This window comes from Delphinapterus leucas, chromosome 7 (genome assembly GCF_059928025.1).
Source record: "Delphinapterus leucas isolate spDelLeu-1000000601 "Yukka" chromosome 7, BTC_Dleu_Yukka2, whole genome shotgun sequence".
Lineage (NCBI taxonomy): Eukaryota > Metazoa > Chordata > Mammalia > Artiodactyla > Monodontidae > Delphinapterus > Delphinapterus leucas.
Genome location: NC_143135.1, coordinates 101,825,192 through 101,840,737, shown reverse-complemented (window position 1 = coordinate 101,840,737; position 15,546 = coordinate 101,825,192).

The following is a 15,546-nucleotide window of genomic DNA, read 5'->3' as shown; positions in this document are numbered from 1 at the left end:
CGTAGCTCTCGAGTGCTCTCCAGCCGGGCTGGCAGCCCGCAGACCTTGTCATGGGGGCCACAGCTGCGGGGACACAGTGCCACGGGCAGCCGAGGGGACCCTGCGTCCACGTGCAGTGCCTGCTTGGGAACCACGTGCTACGACCAGGTTCTACAACGGGTCGACAAGGCGCTACGACCCGTTGGGCCCAGGGTCCCAGAGCAGCTGCAAAGTGGCTTTTGCCAGGAAACGCCTCTCCCCCAGAACCCGACCCCGCTGGCCCGGAGGGCTGAGAACTGCACGGCGGAAGGCTTGCAGAAAACACCACGTAGACCCTAAACGCAAGTTCCTTCTCTGTGGCTTCAGAATTCTATATGATCTTTAGGACAATGATTTTTTTTTCCTAGGTTCTAGTCAGGGCCTCTGTCTTTCTATGAGGACCCCTGGCTAGACAGAGAAGGGGAGTTAGCCAGGAGGATGTGTTAGAAATCAGAGAATTGTCGAGCTGGCAGGGGCCTTAGAGAGTTTCTGCTGCTGCTTCTTTCTACCCTTAAAAGTCCCAGTCATGAGGCCTCTGGGGCCCAGAGAGGTCAGCCGACTGGCTGGTGGTCAGCCTCCAGCGGTGGACAGCCGGGAAAAAGGACTCTCCCCGCCCTGTAGAGCTGAGCCCTACACTTCACCTTCCTCCTTAGCTATTAGCAACTCCCCATCCCTCCCAGCCCACCCCTCTGTCTTCCTCCTTCCCCATGTAAAGGAGTCCCACATCCTGGTATGTGGGAGACTGCACTGCACAGCACTGTGCCCGGCATGGGGGTGGGGACTTGGGAGTGGAAGGGACACACACTGTGCCAACACAAGACGGAGGGAAAGGATCCGAGGGATATGAGTTCTTTTCCCCTTTAAGGTAGAAGGAAAGACAGGAGTTCTGCACATGAGCCACTCCTCCATCTCTCCCTATGATTTGCCTGTCAGTCGATGAGCAAACACCTGCCCATCCACAGGGCACAGGTGATGAAGTGAGGACCTGGCCTTTTCCTCCAGAGGAGAACAGTCAGATTGCATCTCCTGATGCCCCAAGTACCACTGCAATGATGACAAACAATCCGGCGGGTTAACCTGCACAGCTTCCTGGGGGGACGGATGAGACCGATGACTTCCCAGCTTTTGTCGGGGGGGGTGGAGGAGCGGTCAAAAATCCTTTTGAGAATCTGCTAAAAGCTATGGAGACGATCGTTCTCCTTCCCTAAAGCTTTTATGCACATTCACTCAAAATTAAGAAATTGCACGAGTCCTGCAAATCACCCCATCTGTGCATGCCCAGACCCCAGCTGAGGACGCTGTTCTAGATTGTCTCGCGCATACAGGGCAGTGTGGCCACAGGGAAATGACCAGCAGGCACGCAAGTGGGGCTGACAGACAGCAGGGTGCAGGGCCAGGCGGGAGTTCCACTGCCCATCCTGAGCCCAGAGGGGAAGCGGCAGCCTGGCAAGTGTGGGCCTGCTGCCGTGTCCACTTAGCACCCTGCCCTGCTGCCCCCATGAGCAGTAGGGGCTGCGGCTGGGGCCGGGGCCAGTGTGACACTCGGCCCGCTGCCGTCAGCCAGAGAGAGCCAGCAGAGTGGAAATGCCGGCGCCCCTGCAGCCCCCCAGGTAACGGTGCTAAATAAAGGTAATTTTCACGTCACCAGCTAGCAGTGGCTGAGCGCACGAGCAGTGGCCACAGAGTCAGTCACTTACTGGGTTTGCTGTCAGGCAACCGCTCTGAAGAGCCACCTGGCCCGTGGTCCGCGTCCACACAAGGATAACCTGCAGAAAACAGCATCTTGGTGCCATGGAAAGCCTAGCCCACAACATTTGCTTCTTCAAAGCCCTGGCGCTTTTCCTGTCGGAGAACCATTCTCCGCAGAAAGGGTGGGCTCCACGGGCTTCTGGCCGGGGAGCCGTTTGTGCAAGCATCCTAACGTGGCTGGACCACATGCCTCCTCCCCTCGGCCCCTCCTGGCTCCTAGGCATCCACAAGGAAAGCCTGCCAGGCCCTCTGCTCTAGCCAACAGCCTGCTTCTCATTATTTCAGGCCCTTTGCCCGTGGCCACACCCAGCTCCCCGCAGCAGCTTTCACTTCCCAGAGCACACACAGCTCAACCTGGGACTGGTTCCAAACGCATTTCCTCCCCAAGGCCTCCACAGATGGACCTGCCAGGCCTAACTGCCCTGGTTCATTTGGCCCTGACCCAAACAAAAGGGCTACTTACGCCCAGCCCCGGGGAACACTGCTTCCCGTGCAGTAGGCTCACCTGCCATGCTTTCTTTGCCATGGTCCTTCCCATCCTCATGTGTTCTGTCTGCCTCACTGAACCAGACTCCTCAAGGAAACTGCCTCTTCTAGACCCCAGTCTTCTGTGGGAGGCCACACAGTGTAGGGGAAAGATCATGAGCTTTGGAATCAGCTGAGACTGTCAAATCCTGGCTCCCCCACTTCTTAGCTGTGCGACTTCAGACTTTGCTCTGCCTCGGTTTTTCTCATCCGTAGAAAGGAAACGAAGATGCATGCTTCACTGTGTTCTTTACAAGGAGTAAAACAATAACTGTTGGGAAAATACCTGGAACAGGGTCTGAGACATCATAGGTGCCTAGCTCATTTAAGTCCCCATCCAAGGGGCCTGACAGCTGTTCTAGAATTTTATTTCATGGCCCACCGAGGGCTGCAGACAAGCCCTTAGCCATCGCAGGGACTCATCTCTGGAGAGTCCAAGGCAAAGAGCCCCCAGCCCTAGCATGCAGGCCCCAGAATCTGTCAGTGCCCTGAGGAGGTGGAAGGGGAGGGGGTCTCTTGGCCCAGCAAGGGGCCTGGGGCTGCTTGGGCTCCAGGAATGGTGAGCTGTGTGACCTTGGGCAAGACACAGAACATCTCTGAGCTTCCTTTTCCTCATCCTAAGGAAAATCACCCTGTCAACTTCAAGCATTACTGTGAGGAACAATGTGAAGTAGGGCGGTGTCCCGGGCCGTATAACCAGTTGGGGTTTACCCTGCCCAGACTCGCTCCCTGCCAGAAACACATGGAAGGTCACCCTGGGATTTATGCCTGGAGGTTAAGGAATTCTCTTGTTAAAGTGTTTATACCCTTGGGTTACGGCTGGTTACAAGCGTCAAGCCAATTGCTAGGCTTGAACACCTTAATACTATATTAATGTATTAGATCACTTTCTAATAAGGCAAGTGCCCCAGGAGGTGGGGTAAAATGAGACACACAGGACAAGCAAACTGTGGTGAGAGAAGACACAGGGAGAACAGGGGAGGAAGAACCCGGGTGGGGTACCCAGCTCGGGAGGGTCCTGAGAAGCCTGAGCTCCGGGCTCTCTGGTAGGTGGAGAGAGGGGACGAGGTGGAGACCAAAGCCAGGGAGATGACAGGGCAAGAGAAGGTTTTACTCCCTTGAAAACTTCTGGCCATATGTCCTGCTTCACTCCGTCCCCATCTTCCTCCCATCCCCCACTCCACCTACACACTCCCAGGGAACATTCCTCCCATCCCCCACTCCACCTACACACTCCCAGGGAACATTCCTCCCATCCCCCACTCCACCTACACACTCCCAGGGAACATCACGATCTTCAGTTACCGGGTGCAAAAGCCCCAGTTGTTACTTCTTCTCCCCCGTGGACGTGGACAAGCAGGCACACTCCTCCCCCCTGCCCGGGAGGACGGAGACTACGGTCTGTGTCCCCAGCTTCCTTGAGCTGGGGACAGCAGCCCCCGCCCCCCAGGCACAGCTCAGGTCCTAATTACACCCTCCATCACTTTCCCACTGAGGCTGAAATGGGGACAGATCGCTCACCAAGCAGTGGCAGCGACCTTCACAGGCCGTTTCACCTCCATCCAGCCCCCGACTCCCCCGGGACCAAGTTCTCTTTCATCTAGAGCGTTCTATCTGTGCCACAGCAAAGCCAAGTGCAGCCATCAGAGACTAGGGGGCAGGAAAGGTGGGCTTTGGCCACACAAGAGGGCAACGAAAAGGGCTTTACCCACAGTGGCTCATTTCTGGAAGACCTGGGGACTTAGGACTGGCTGATAATTGCCAACCCGGGGACTTGGGGACCAGAAAAGTGAGTGCAATCTTAGACTGCATTCATGGCAAAATGATGCTCAAAACGGAGGGACGTGACGTGTCCCTCGCCTTTGTTCGGTCAGACCACATCTGGAATTTTGCATTCAGTTCTAGAAGTCGGTTTGAAAAGGGATGTTAACAAAACAGACCAGGGTGGTTTAGGTTGAAGGATCATGTCATATGAGGAAGAGGCAGGATATATGCAGTGGTTGAGAGCACAGATCTCCAGAGTCAGCTTCCTGAGCTCACATTTGAGATTCAATAAATGCTCAACAAATAAACCAGCATTAGTATTAGTATGAGTAATTACTATGAGTATTACTATTTGTGCCTGTATCAGTATTAATATCTGTATTTGTATTCATGCTCATGCTGGTACTGGTGTTAGTGTGGTCACGCAAGGATACCCTGTGCTGCAGTTGGACCCTGGTCGGGATTCGGGGGGAGCCCCGCTCGGAGGATGAGGTGCAGTGGAGAGAGGGGCTCTGGGTTGTAACTGAAACAGGACTCAGCTAGCAGCAGGGCCCAGGGATGGCACCAGCCCAAGCCCGGCGGGGTGAGGACACGGGCAAGGTGAGGCGAGGCGGCAGGACACAGTGGGCCGAGGTGCAGGGCGTTTCTGCAGAGCACAGGTAGCGGGTGCCCCAGTCAGGACCCTGAGGCTGGGGGGGTCAGGGGCTGCACTCCCACCCTCCAGGGAGTGTCCACACCACTCGGGGCCCAGAGAGGACACGTGTGCTTTAAGTTCAGAGACGTGGGAGTTCTTCCCCCAGCACTGCCACTTAATGAGCTGTGTGACCCAGTGCAAATTACTCAACCTCCCTGAGTTCCCGTTTCCTCATCTGAAACTGAGAGTGGCTGCTTCAGGGGGCTGTGGGGAAGGGGAGGCACTTAGCAGGACCTGCGCACTGCACCGTGATGGAGTGCCAGCTCCCTTTGCACGGCAAGCAGGGAGGAGCCCGAGCCGTCGGCGGTACAGCTGATGCTGCCCCCACCTGCAGGCCCCTGCCCCCTTGGCCAGAGTGACACTGGTCAGGGACAAAGCGGCCTGAAAGTCCTGCAAGAGTCAGAGGACAGCTGCGCGCCCCACGCGGGCTGGTGCGTCGGTTCCCTCCACGCAGACCCAGCCTAGGCTCTTCAGCTCTGGAGGGCTTGGAGGGCCCTTCATCTGCCGCTGGGTTATTTGTTGTCCCTGTTGTCTCGAGGAACAGAAGAGAAATATTGTCTCCAGCTGGAACTGCAGGAGGCAGACACCTCAAGAGGCATCGGCTCGGGGCGGCAGTAATTGCTCTGATTGGAAGGCGGTTCGTCAGGTTGCTAGGAGGGACGGGGAGGCGCAGCCAGGTTGCCGGTGCCCAGGGATTCTGGGAAAATCCTGGGGGCCTGTGGCTCCCTTGAAGAATGGGCACCGGGCTCCACGCACCAAATTGCTGTTATTTCTTTCTGCCTACAGCAAGCTCCCTGCTGGAGTGACGGATGCCCTGGGTTTCCTGGGCCTCCCTCACCTCAGTTATCTCAGGAGACAGAATTCTAGCCCCGCTCATAAATCCAGTCACTGGACACATATATCCTGAGTGCCTACTAATTGCCAAGTTGCGTTCTAGGTGCTTGGGATGTGCCAGAGAACAAAACAGATCCCTGAACTAAGGAGACAGACTCTAAACAAAACATAATAGATAAGTAAATTATATAGAATGCTGCAGTGTTTTAGGTGATGGGATACAGGGTAGACAGAGCAAAATAAGCTGGTGCGAGAGTGCCAGGGCAGGGCAGAGTTCCACAGGGCTCCTCTCCTTCCCTTCCCCTCCCCACCCAGGGACGCCCAGCAAGTTTCCACCAAACCACTTCTGGTTGCTGTTTCAGGGAAGGAGAGCCCCAGCCTCCTCCAGACTCCTGTTCCCACCCCGACCTGCCAGGGCAGCCCTCCCAGGTGGCTTACATTTTACAAAGCACTTTCAACATGGAAAATCCCATTTAATCCTCTCCCTAAGGACACCCAAGGCCAAGGGTGCTTATTCCCATTTTGTGGATTAGGAGACAGGGGCTCCCAGAAGCTGAGTAACAAAGACCAAGGTCACACAGGTGTAGTAAGTGCTGTTGCCCAAATATGGCCAGGACGTGGACTCACATCCCAGCTCTCTGCCACCCTTCAGCGTGGCTCTCACTCCCCAATCTCGTGCCACCCAGAACAATCCCATGAGCCAGGAATAATAAAGCCCATTTTGCTGATGGGAAACTAAGACTCAGAGAGTCTAAGTAACCTGTCTTAAGTCACACAGCAAAGCAAATGGCAGAGCCAGGACTTTTCCCAGATCTGCCTCCAATCCCAGGGCTCTCTCCCTGCCCCACAGATCCTACAGCTTCTTACATCAGCTTGTCCTTCCTTTCTCCGAGCCGTCTCTGCACCCAGACCCTGGCTCTCTTTGCATTCAATCACCCCCATGAACACTAAAAAAAAAAAAAAAAAGATAGATGGCAATAAGAATTGTGTTCAACTATTTTACTTAAGTCATAATCATTCCTAATCTAAATTTGCAGGAATGTATTACACAGTCTAATCATTCACATATATTGTACTGCAGCTTCAATTTAGTGAAAAGTAAAAGCCATTCAGAAGGCAGAAATACGTTCAATGAACATCTCCCAGATTACAGTCCTGCAGTTGACAAAGCACAGCCAGGTTTTTTTGACTCAGGGGTTGGTGCTGTCTGCTCTGGTTTGGGTGCGTTTCCAGAAGCTCCGCCATGTACGGTTAAAGGCTGAAGGAGTCCAGAGCAAGGTGAAGACGCTCCAGCCTGCGGGGTCAGGGCAAGGAAAGGGCTGTGGGTTTGGACTCACTGCCCCTGATGGCCCAGACACCCGGCTGGGGTGTGCTAACCACTGAGCATCACCGCCCCACCCCACCACTGTCCCTCCAGCTCTGCTCCAGTCCAGACTAAACGTGCCTTCACCTGAACAGAACATGCTCTTTCTGACCACCGGGCCTTTGCACGTGTCATTTCCTGAGCTGGGAACACTCTGCAGGCCCATCTTATCTGCCTGTCTCCCATTTGTCCCTCGGGTTTCAGCTTAGATGTCATGTCCTCTGTGAACCTTCTCCAAGAACCACTGTATCTGGTGGTGACTCTCCTGCACATCATCATGGTGCCAGGCTCCTGTCATCAGAGCAGTGGCCACTCTCTATCTGGCCGCTGTCTGGCTGTCTCTCCCACTAGACCACCAGCTCCCTCATGGCAGGGACTCTGTCTTGTCCCTAAGCCTAGTCCTGGTAGGAGCTCAGTGAATATTCATGGGGGGGGATCAACAGTCCTGAGCATTTGCACACCGATTTGCCCTCCTCCGACACTTTCAGAGACCTGGCCACACGCCTGCCTCGAGACTTCCCTGTGAGCTCGGCTGGGTGTCCTCCTTGTCTGACCGATTGACCTCAATAAGCCCCCAGCAGGTCAGTGGCCAAGTGATGTGAAAGCCGGGCCTGACCACTGGCTCCGAGCCTGCCCCTGCACTGCCTTGTGATCGTTGCCTGTCAAGACGGGGAAGGGGCAGCGGCCAAGTCCGCACGGCCCAGAAAAGGTGGGAAGGCTAGATGTGGCATCATAAAAATTGACTTTGAGGCCAAAAGACCCGAGTTCAACTCCCACTTCTGCTTCATCTGTCGTGTGACTCTGAACATCTGATTAATCTCTGAGCCTCTGTTGTCAGGTTTATAAAGAGGAATGAAATACCTGCTACCTGTCTCAAAGGGTTGTATAAAGATCGAATGACAAGCAAAGGGTGAGGAGGGTTACATATTTCAACGTGGCAGTGCCCGTGTGAGCATAGAAGCCACAAGACACCCCCCAACTCATGTACAACAAGGGGGGCTCAGCCGGACAACCTTGTACTTGATCGTGAATCTCCAGCTCCAGTCAGGTTACCTAGTTGCCCAGTTACTCCATAAAGATTTAGACCAGGGAGGTGGCAGTGCTCAGCAACGTGAGTCTTACTGATCTGGGCTCTGAGTCCCTCACGAACTGGGACACGTGGACGGGGGCCCCTCTGATTCAAGACCCTCAGGTGCCTCTTCCGGGCCAAACACCTTACTGTGTTTTCCCAAACACGCACTGTCACCTGAGCTTATCCCTCACTTCCCATCATTGAAATGCGGCCCCATTCCTGGGGCTGAAAGATGCTCTCCAACAGAGAGTTTGTTTTTAAAGAGAGGAAGTAAAGAATAATGTTCCTGTTCCAAGCTGCTGAGGGAATTGGGAAGGCAGACGGCCATTACTCAGGCCGGAGTCTTGCCAGGCCTTATGATATCATATTTATTTGCCAAGAAAAACACCTCCTTCACATCTCTCAGCCAGTGAGGGGGCGCTAAGGCCCGACCAGTCACAGTTTGGGCGGAAGGTTGAAGACACACAGACCTCGTGGTCTCGTGATAACAGCAGCCATTTCATTAATAAAGTACTGTTTAGCTGGATGGACCCCCAGAGTTTGCCAAGCATTGCGGACAGGTGAGCAGATGGGCACGAAGGACTAGGCCCAGATCCCTTCCTTCCCTCGAGCCCTTTTTGCCATTTGGCGTGAAGGTGGAAAATCAAGCAGTTTCCTACCCAGTCCTCTGCTTCTAAACACTGTTAAGAAAAATGGGACAGATGAACCTATTTGCAAAGTAGAAAGAGAGACACAGAGGTAGAGAACAAACATGTGGACACCAGGAGGGGAAAGGGAGAGTGGGATGAACTGGGGGATTGGGATTGACATACATACACTATTGATACTATGTATAAAATAGACAACTAATGAGAATCTACTGTGTAGCACAGGGAACTCTACTCAGTGCTCTGTGGTGACCTAACTGGGAAGGAAATCCAAAAAAGAGGGGATATGTGTATACGCATAGCTGATTCACTTTGCTGTACAGCAGGAACTAACACAACATTGTAAAGCAACTATGCTCCAATAAAAAAAAAAATAGATTGCAGGAAAAAAAAGGGATAAAAGCACATCCTGTGAATAAAGGTCCACAGACTGTCTTGGTAAAGGTTCATTCCTTTATGACACACTCCCAAGACCCCCACAAAAACTGAGTCCAGAGTTGTCTGATAGCTGATATATTGAGTTCAGTGGCCATTACTGGGGTCTGGCCCCCTGTTGGTTGTGAGACGCTCGTGGGACAGACATCTGGCCTGCAGCTGTAACAAAGTCATGATGAGATCTTAACCCAGATCTTAACCAAACCCCTCCTACATCAGCTTCTGTCCAGTGGGAGGGAACGGGGGGAGCCGGTAAGGCCGAATCTGTTATCCTGAGCACGTGGTACCGGACGAGAGTTGAGCCCATGTGGAATATTTGGAAGAGGCACCTTTGCTGTACTCTATTCTGCTGGCTGGACGGCAAGACTGGGCCAAGCCCGCGATGGGGGCCAAGGCAGAGAAACGTGCACAAAATGGGTTTTCAGGCCCCTGGGGACCACGTAATGGGAAGGGAGGAAGTGGGTCATCTGAGAGTCCAGGAGCGTGAGTTTTAACAAGCTCCAGGGTCAGCAGGAAGGGAGACCATCAGTAGGAGTTGGCCGGACCACGTAGACCTATTGTACAGGATCTAGATCTGGGCAGCAAAGGGGCGGGAACCCCAGCGCCTGGGCTCTGGACCACAGGCTGGATACTCTCTCCCTAGTAGCCAGACCGTGCTCCCAGGGTCCATGTGTATTATTTTTTTGCCTCTCTTGAGCACACAGCCCATGCCTGCAAGCGTGCACCGGACGCCCTGACCCCCGCCAATCTGCGGTTCTCGAATTTCTGTCACGAGGACGGCTTGGTGGCGGTTCCACCATCTCATTTTCCTGGAGGTCCTGAGGGGCAGCCACCAGTTTGCACACGCTAAATGTCAGCTACGTTAAACTAACACATTCACATCATTGAAAAACCCTGTTTACACATAATAAACATGGGGATAGACGCCACAGAGGAAATAATAGAGTATTGATTAAAACAATGGCCTGTAATGCCTTCTGAAAGGCTGGCGATCCCCAGCAGCTTCCTCAGCGGCCCGCTCACTGGCAGCCTCCCTCCCGGGCAGCCTCTGGCCGCCACTCCCCAGACGGAGGAGGTGGGCGTTTCCGTGGGCCCTTCCCTGAGGAGCCCTCGCTGCAGGCCAGGCGCTGTGCTCAGTGATTGATCTCGTTTTATTCCCATAGCAGCTCCTCCGGTGGGTGGTATTGTTATTTTCATTTTCCAAAGAAGGAAGGAGAGAAGTTAAATGTCTTGCCTGGGGTTGTGCAATTAATAAATGGCGGGGCTGGGAGTTGAAGCTGGGTCTGCTAAGTCCATAGCACATCCTATCCACATTAATTTAGCCTCCTTTGTGTATTGGTTTTATATCTAAGTATGTAGGTACGTAGACGGGAATGAGGGAGAAGCCCCTTGTGTTAGGCCGTACATTAGGCGCTGGGGGTCTGGACAAGACTGTTATCGCTGACTTGGCGGTGTAGGTGGCACGGCGGTCTGTGAGCAGCTCCACCTTAGCTATGATCCCAGATCTCCTGGGCTGGGAGGAAGGCCGGCAGTTTGGCAAACCTGGAGGTCTCAGAATCTCAGAAATGGAAAATCTCATTTTAGAACGGTAACTCGTTGCCCTAGAGCGGCTGGCAAGCCGAGAGCAAGGGCGTATTTTCCCTGGTAACCACAAACCCCCCAGCGCTGAAGGAGTCCACAGCCAGCTGGGGACAGCAGGAGGGTCTGTGACCACAGGTCGGTGGGTCAGATGGAGGAGGCTCCCGCCGAGAGGGCACAGAGCAGGCCAGAGGTGTCAGGGTTATTTTCCATGATGACGAGTAGCTGGTGTTGGGCAGCGGAAGATGGGGGTGTCTGGTGGCCAAGAACGGACAGCAGTATCCCCCTCACCCCCCGTCAGGCATCAGAAGCTCTTCTCTGTGCTGTCATTTACGGATTGTGTGACTTTGGGCTGACGCTGTCTGCGCCTCCGACCAGGAATAGGGATAATCCTACTTCTTTGTCAATGTTGTAAGGACTTAGTAGGGAAATAAGTGTGACCGCAAGAGGTGCTGACCTGTCATGCGGTCAGCTCTCGATGGACCTGAATGCAGAAGGGATGCTCGGTCCTCATGGGACCCAGGCCTGTGGAGACCCCAGAGACCTCTCTGCATTCAGCTTCCCCCTTCCCCACCTGACCCGGAGCTGAGGGTGTCCGCCTGTCCCTGCCGAGCAGCTGGATTTGGAAGGTAAATGCACAGAGTTTGCATCTGCCGAAATCCTTGCTTTGCAGTGTTTTGCTTTCTTCTGCTGTAGCGGAGGATTTCCACTAAACCCTTCAACTGGGTCTGGATTATTGCTTCCGGCAGCATCAGGGGAGCGCGTTCTGATACCAGCTCACACAGGCAAAACACGGAAAGCAGAAACACAAACCGGGGCTTAGGGAAGCTGGTGAAGGCAGCCACGGGGGCAGCTGGCAACACTCGGCAGCCTCGCAAACAGGCATCCTCAGAGCGGGCAGTCGTCGGGAAGGAACCCTCGTGTGACCCGAGCAGGGAGGTCACTGAGAGCTCAACCCCTGGTTGGAGAGATGAGAAGCCTGAAGTTCAGGGAGGTTCAGTGATTTGGTCAAGGTCACCTGGTAAGGCCAGACCAGGGCCAAATAAAGGGGAGAAGTCTGGCTTTGGAATCAGACAGACTTGGGTTACAACCCTTCTGCCACTTGGCTGTGTGACCTTAGGCAGTTTGCTAAGTCCCGAGAATCTGCTTCCCCATTTGTGAAATGAGACTATGAATACCTACCTCATAGGACCAGTGGGCCACAGGCCAGGTCTGGTCTATCATAGGCCCTCAGTAAGTGGGAGCCCTTTTCCAGAACACTCTCCGCTCTCCCTTGGGGTGTCTGCGTCATCAGGACACCAGCAGCTCTCCGTGTGAGATGCTAAGTGTCTTACTCTGGTCCTGAGTCCCAGTCCTGTCTCAAGAGGAGACTCCTGGGTTAGGCCCTGGCCAGGAGTAGGGCAGAGGTTCTCCCAGATCAGAAGGGCCCAGGGCTTGTTCTTCCTTCCTGGACTCAGAGAGGAGACCGGGCAGTGCCATCCCAGGCCACTTGTGGTTCCTCTTGTCCCCGGTGCACAGAGCCGTGCCGGGCCCTCCCTGCAGGAGGCTCGCCAGAGGGCCGTGCGTGAATCCCAGGAACCGTGTAGGGCTTTGCCTGGGCCGGTTGGAGACTCTCCATGGCAGGAGGAAAGGAGATTCCAGGCTCCATCCTCCACATTCGCAGTGCTCCACAGTGAGCCTCAGGCCACCTTCCCAGATTTCCCACAGACCCACCTCCCTGCCACACTCAGGGCCGCCTCTTGCCCCGCCCTACACTGAACCTTCGGCCAAGCCTCTCCTCCTGCCTGCAGTGCTCTTCCCTCCTGTACCGATCAGTCCCCATCATCCTCTGTGGCCCGGTTCTAGTCCCAGCTCCTCCACAAAGACCTCCCTGGCCAGGCCAACCACGATGGCTGTTGGCTACCCTTTGTGGGTGCCCCTGTGTCCCCAACTATGGGGACCTCGGGTGAGCTGAAATGGAGTCTGGTGCATCTGTATACTTTCAGCTTTTGTTCAGTGTCCAGCCCATTCAGTAAGTATGTGTTCATCTCTTAACACAGACCCGTCACAGTGACAAGTGTCAGGTATAAAAAGATGACGTGGCCCCCGTTTTCAAGGACTTTACCATCCAAGGAGACAGGCAGACACATGAGCAGATACCCGTAACACCGTGACAGAGGAAGGGCACCGGAGCGGAGAGGGTGTTACCACTGTTGGTAACCTGTGGGAATTGTCCAGATCCAGGTGCAAATCCAGGTGTGGAGAAAGACACTGAGGCCATCGTGCTCAGGGAGCTTCTGCCCAGGACTGAAGTTGCCCGGGCCCCCTGTGACGTGGCCCGTTCCCTCTGTTCCTCGCCCCCCCATGCTCTGTCTCTCTGGCCCACCTCTCTGGCTCCCTGCTTAATCCCGAGACCCACCCCGTTCACGAGAGAAGTTACTGTTTCAGTGAGAGCACAGGTCCTGGGGACTCGGAGCGCCCTGATGAGGAAGGCCCAGTATAAATCTAGTAAGTGAATCAGAGGGATGAACGCTCAGAAGCAAAGCAGGAGGGTCTGGGGAGGGAAGACCTGCAGCCCGGGCTACCTGGGGAAGTCATAATTGACAGAGCAGCCTCAATTCTCCCAGCCCCGGATGGAATCGTAGAAATTGCATTTTATACTCACCTGTGTTCAGGAACTAACTACCCTCCCAGATGATCAATTCCAAGAGCTCTTGGTGGAATCCGCTGGGGGCCACATTGCCATCAACTGTCTTCGTCTCATCCTCGGGGCCATGGTGGCTGGCAGGAAGGAAGGCCCTGCAGAGGCCTGGTGAGCTCTGGCACTGAGACCTCCGCTGGTGACCGAATCATGGCGGCTGTGCTGGGAGACAAGCACCGGCTTTGGGTTTGATCCAGATCTGGGTCCCCTGCCCTCTGGCTGTGTGGCTCCAGACAATGGTGCCCCTTTGCCGATCCTCAGTGTTATCCGAGTTAATGGAGATAAATTGCATGAAAAGAACGCAAGGGTACAAACGTGCTCGTGGATGTGGCTGTCCCTTTCCTTCTCAGAGTCAGTAAGCCCAGACCCACTGGGATACGAGAGGCTGGAACTTTCACAGTTTCTAAAGCGTGGGCCTGTTTTAGAGACAGAAGAAGCAGGACATGTGCAGTCTGAGGTACAGAAGGCTGCAGGACAGGAACAGTTTGTCACTGAATGCAGAGGACCCTCCCCGGGGTGGGGGGGGGCAGCGGATTCTGGGCCCCAGGAGCATCATTACAGCCCCTCCCCCAGGGCCTGAGAGCAGCAGACACATGCGCACACGTGCTCACTCACACACCCGCACACTGTCACACATGCGAGACACTCACTGTTCACAGCGTGTCCACCCCACAGGGACACACATGCCTATCTTCCCAGCCATCCTCCCCTCACGGGGGTGCACACACACACTCCCCCTGTGTGAGATGCCCAGGTGGAGGTCACACCAAGGTCAGATCACCGTCTTTCCTCTCCTACACGTGTGAAGCAAGGATTCCTCCGGGGAACTCCCATTTCGCCCTCCCCCTTCTTCTTGAGATGCTGAGGAAGGAGTAGTGAGTGAAAACAGGGCCCTGAATGTGCAGAGAGGCCAGGGGGCCCTTCCTGGGCTGCTAGCATCCCAGGTCCCAAACTCCCAAGGGTTGTTTCTCTTGCAGAAGAGAAAGACCGTCTGCTCAACTTCTGAGTAGTCAGTTGGAAAGGTGATTGGCCTTGTTCTGTGTGGCCCTGGGGGCAGATGTGGGATGAATGAGTCACAGCTGCAGGGCAGTGGAGGACATTTAAGCTAAATATAAAGGAACTTTAAAATTATTTTAGTTTTCCAAAAATGAAAAGCACGGCCTTGCAAAGTAATGAGCTGCCTGTCACCAAAAGGATCCAAGGGGAATCCATGGGACTACTCCTCAGAGATGCTATAGAGGGGTTCCTGCACCTGCTGCGAGGGTGAAGCTGAGTGACCTCAAAGGCAAGGAGTCATCACTCAGCATCTTGCCCAGCTACTCTCCCTGAAGGCAGGGATGAAGCCTAGAACAGAGGAAGGACGGCCAGTTTCTAGGATGCTGGGCTCCAGTAAGACCCTCCCCCACCCTGGGTATTGGACCCTCACTGATCAACAGGTGGCCCAGACCTTCTTCTTCCCTGGGTTCTGCCCCCTGCCCCCTGCCATCGACCTGAGTGCAGAAGTCCAGAGACTGAATCTGTTCCAGGTGATGAAATTTTGATGAATTTAGACCCAAACTCCCTCAGCTTATTGATCCTAGAGAAAACGTTCATCCTTTAAAGACCACCCAGCTGCGTACTAAATCCATGGGCCACACACCAGCTCGACAGAAAATGCTGCCAAGACAAACATGTTGCAAAACCTTTATGGAAAGGGGGCTTTATGACATCCAGGTCCGCTCTTCCCTCCAGCCGGCAGGACCTCCCTGACACGTGGGGAAGTGCCCACAGAGGCTGAAGGGCGGTTAGAGGCGGTCACGGTTTCTGAGCCCACTTGGCTGCTGGCTGCTGACAGCAGTAGGACTGGTAACTAGCATTTACCTGCCCTGAGCCTTAGTTTTCTCCTCTGAGAAATGGCAGACTAACAGAGCCCCCACCAGTTCTGTGTGGAGTAAATGACCTAACTGTGTGTCACGGCGCCCGGCGCATGGAGCAGCTCGCTAAGCCTGGTGCCTTGTCCTCCGGTTTACGTTCCAGCTCAGAAAACCTCATCTGTGGCTCAGAAGTCTCTGGCACGGCACCTCAGCTGATTAAAAAGGCCCCAGAAACAAAGCAAGCGGGAAGAGAGGAAGCAGACTGACAAGCACACATGTGCGTGTGTGCCCACATTCAGACCAGCGGCCACTCCGGCCCCAGCCTCACGCAGGG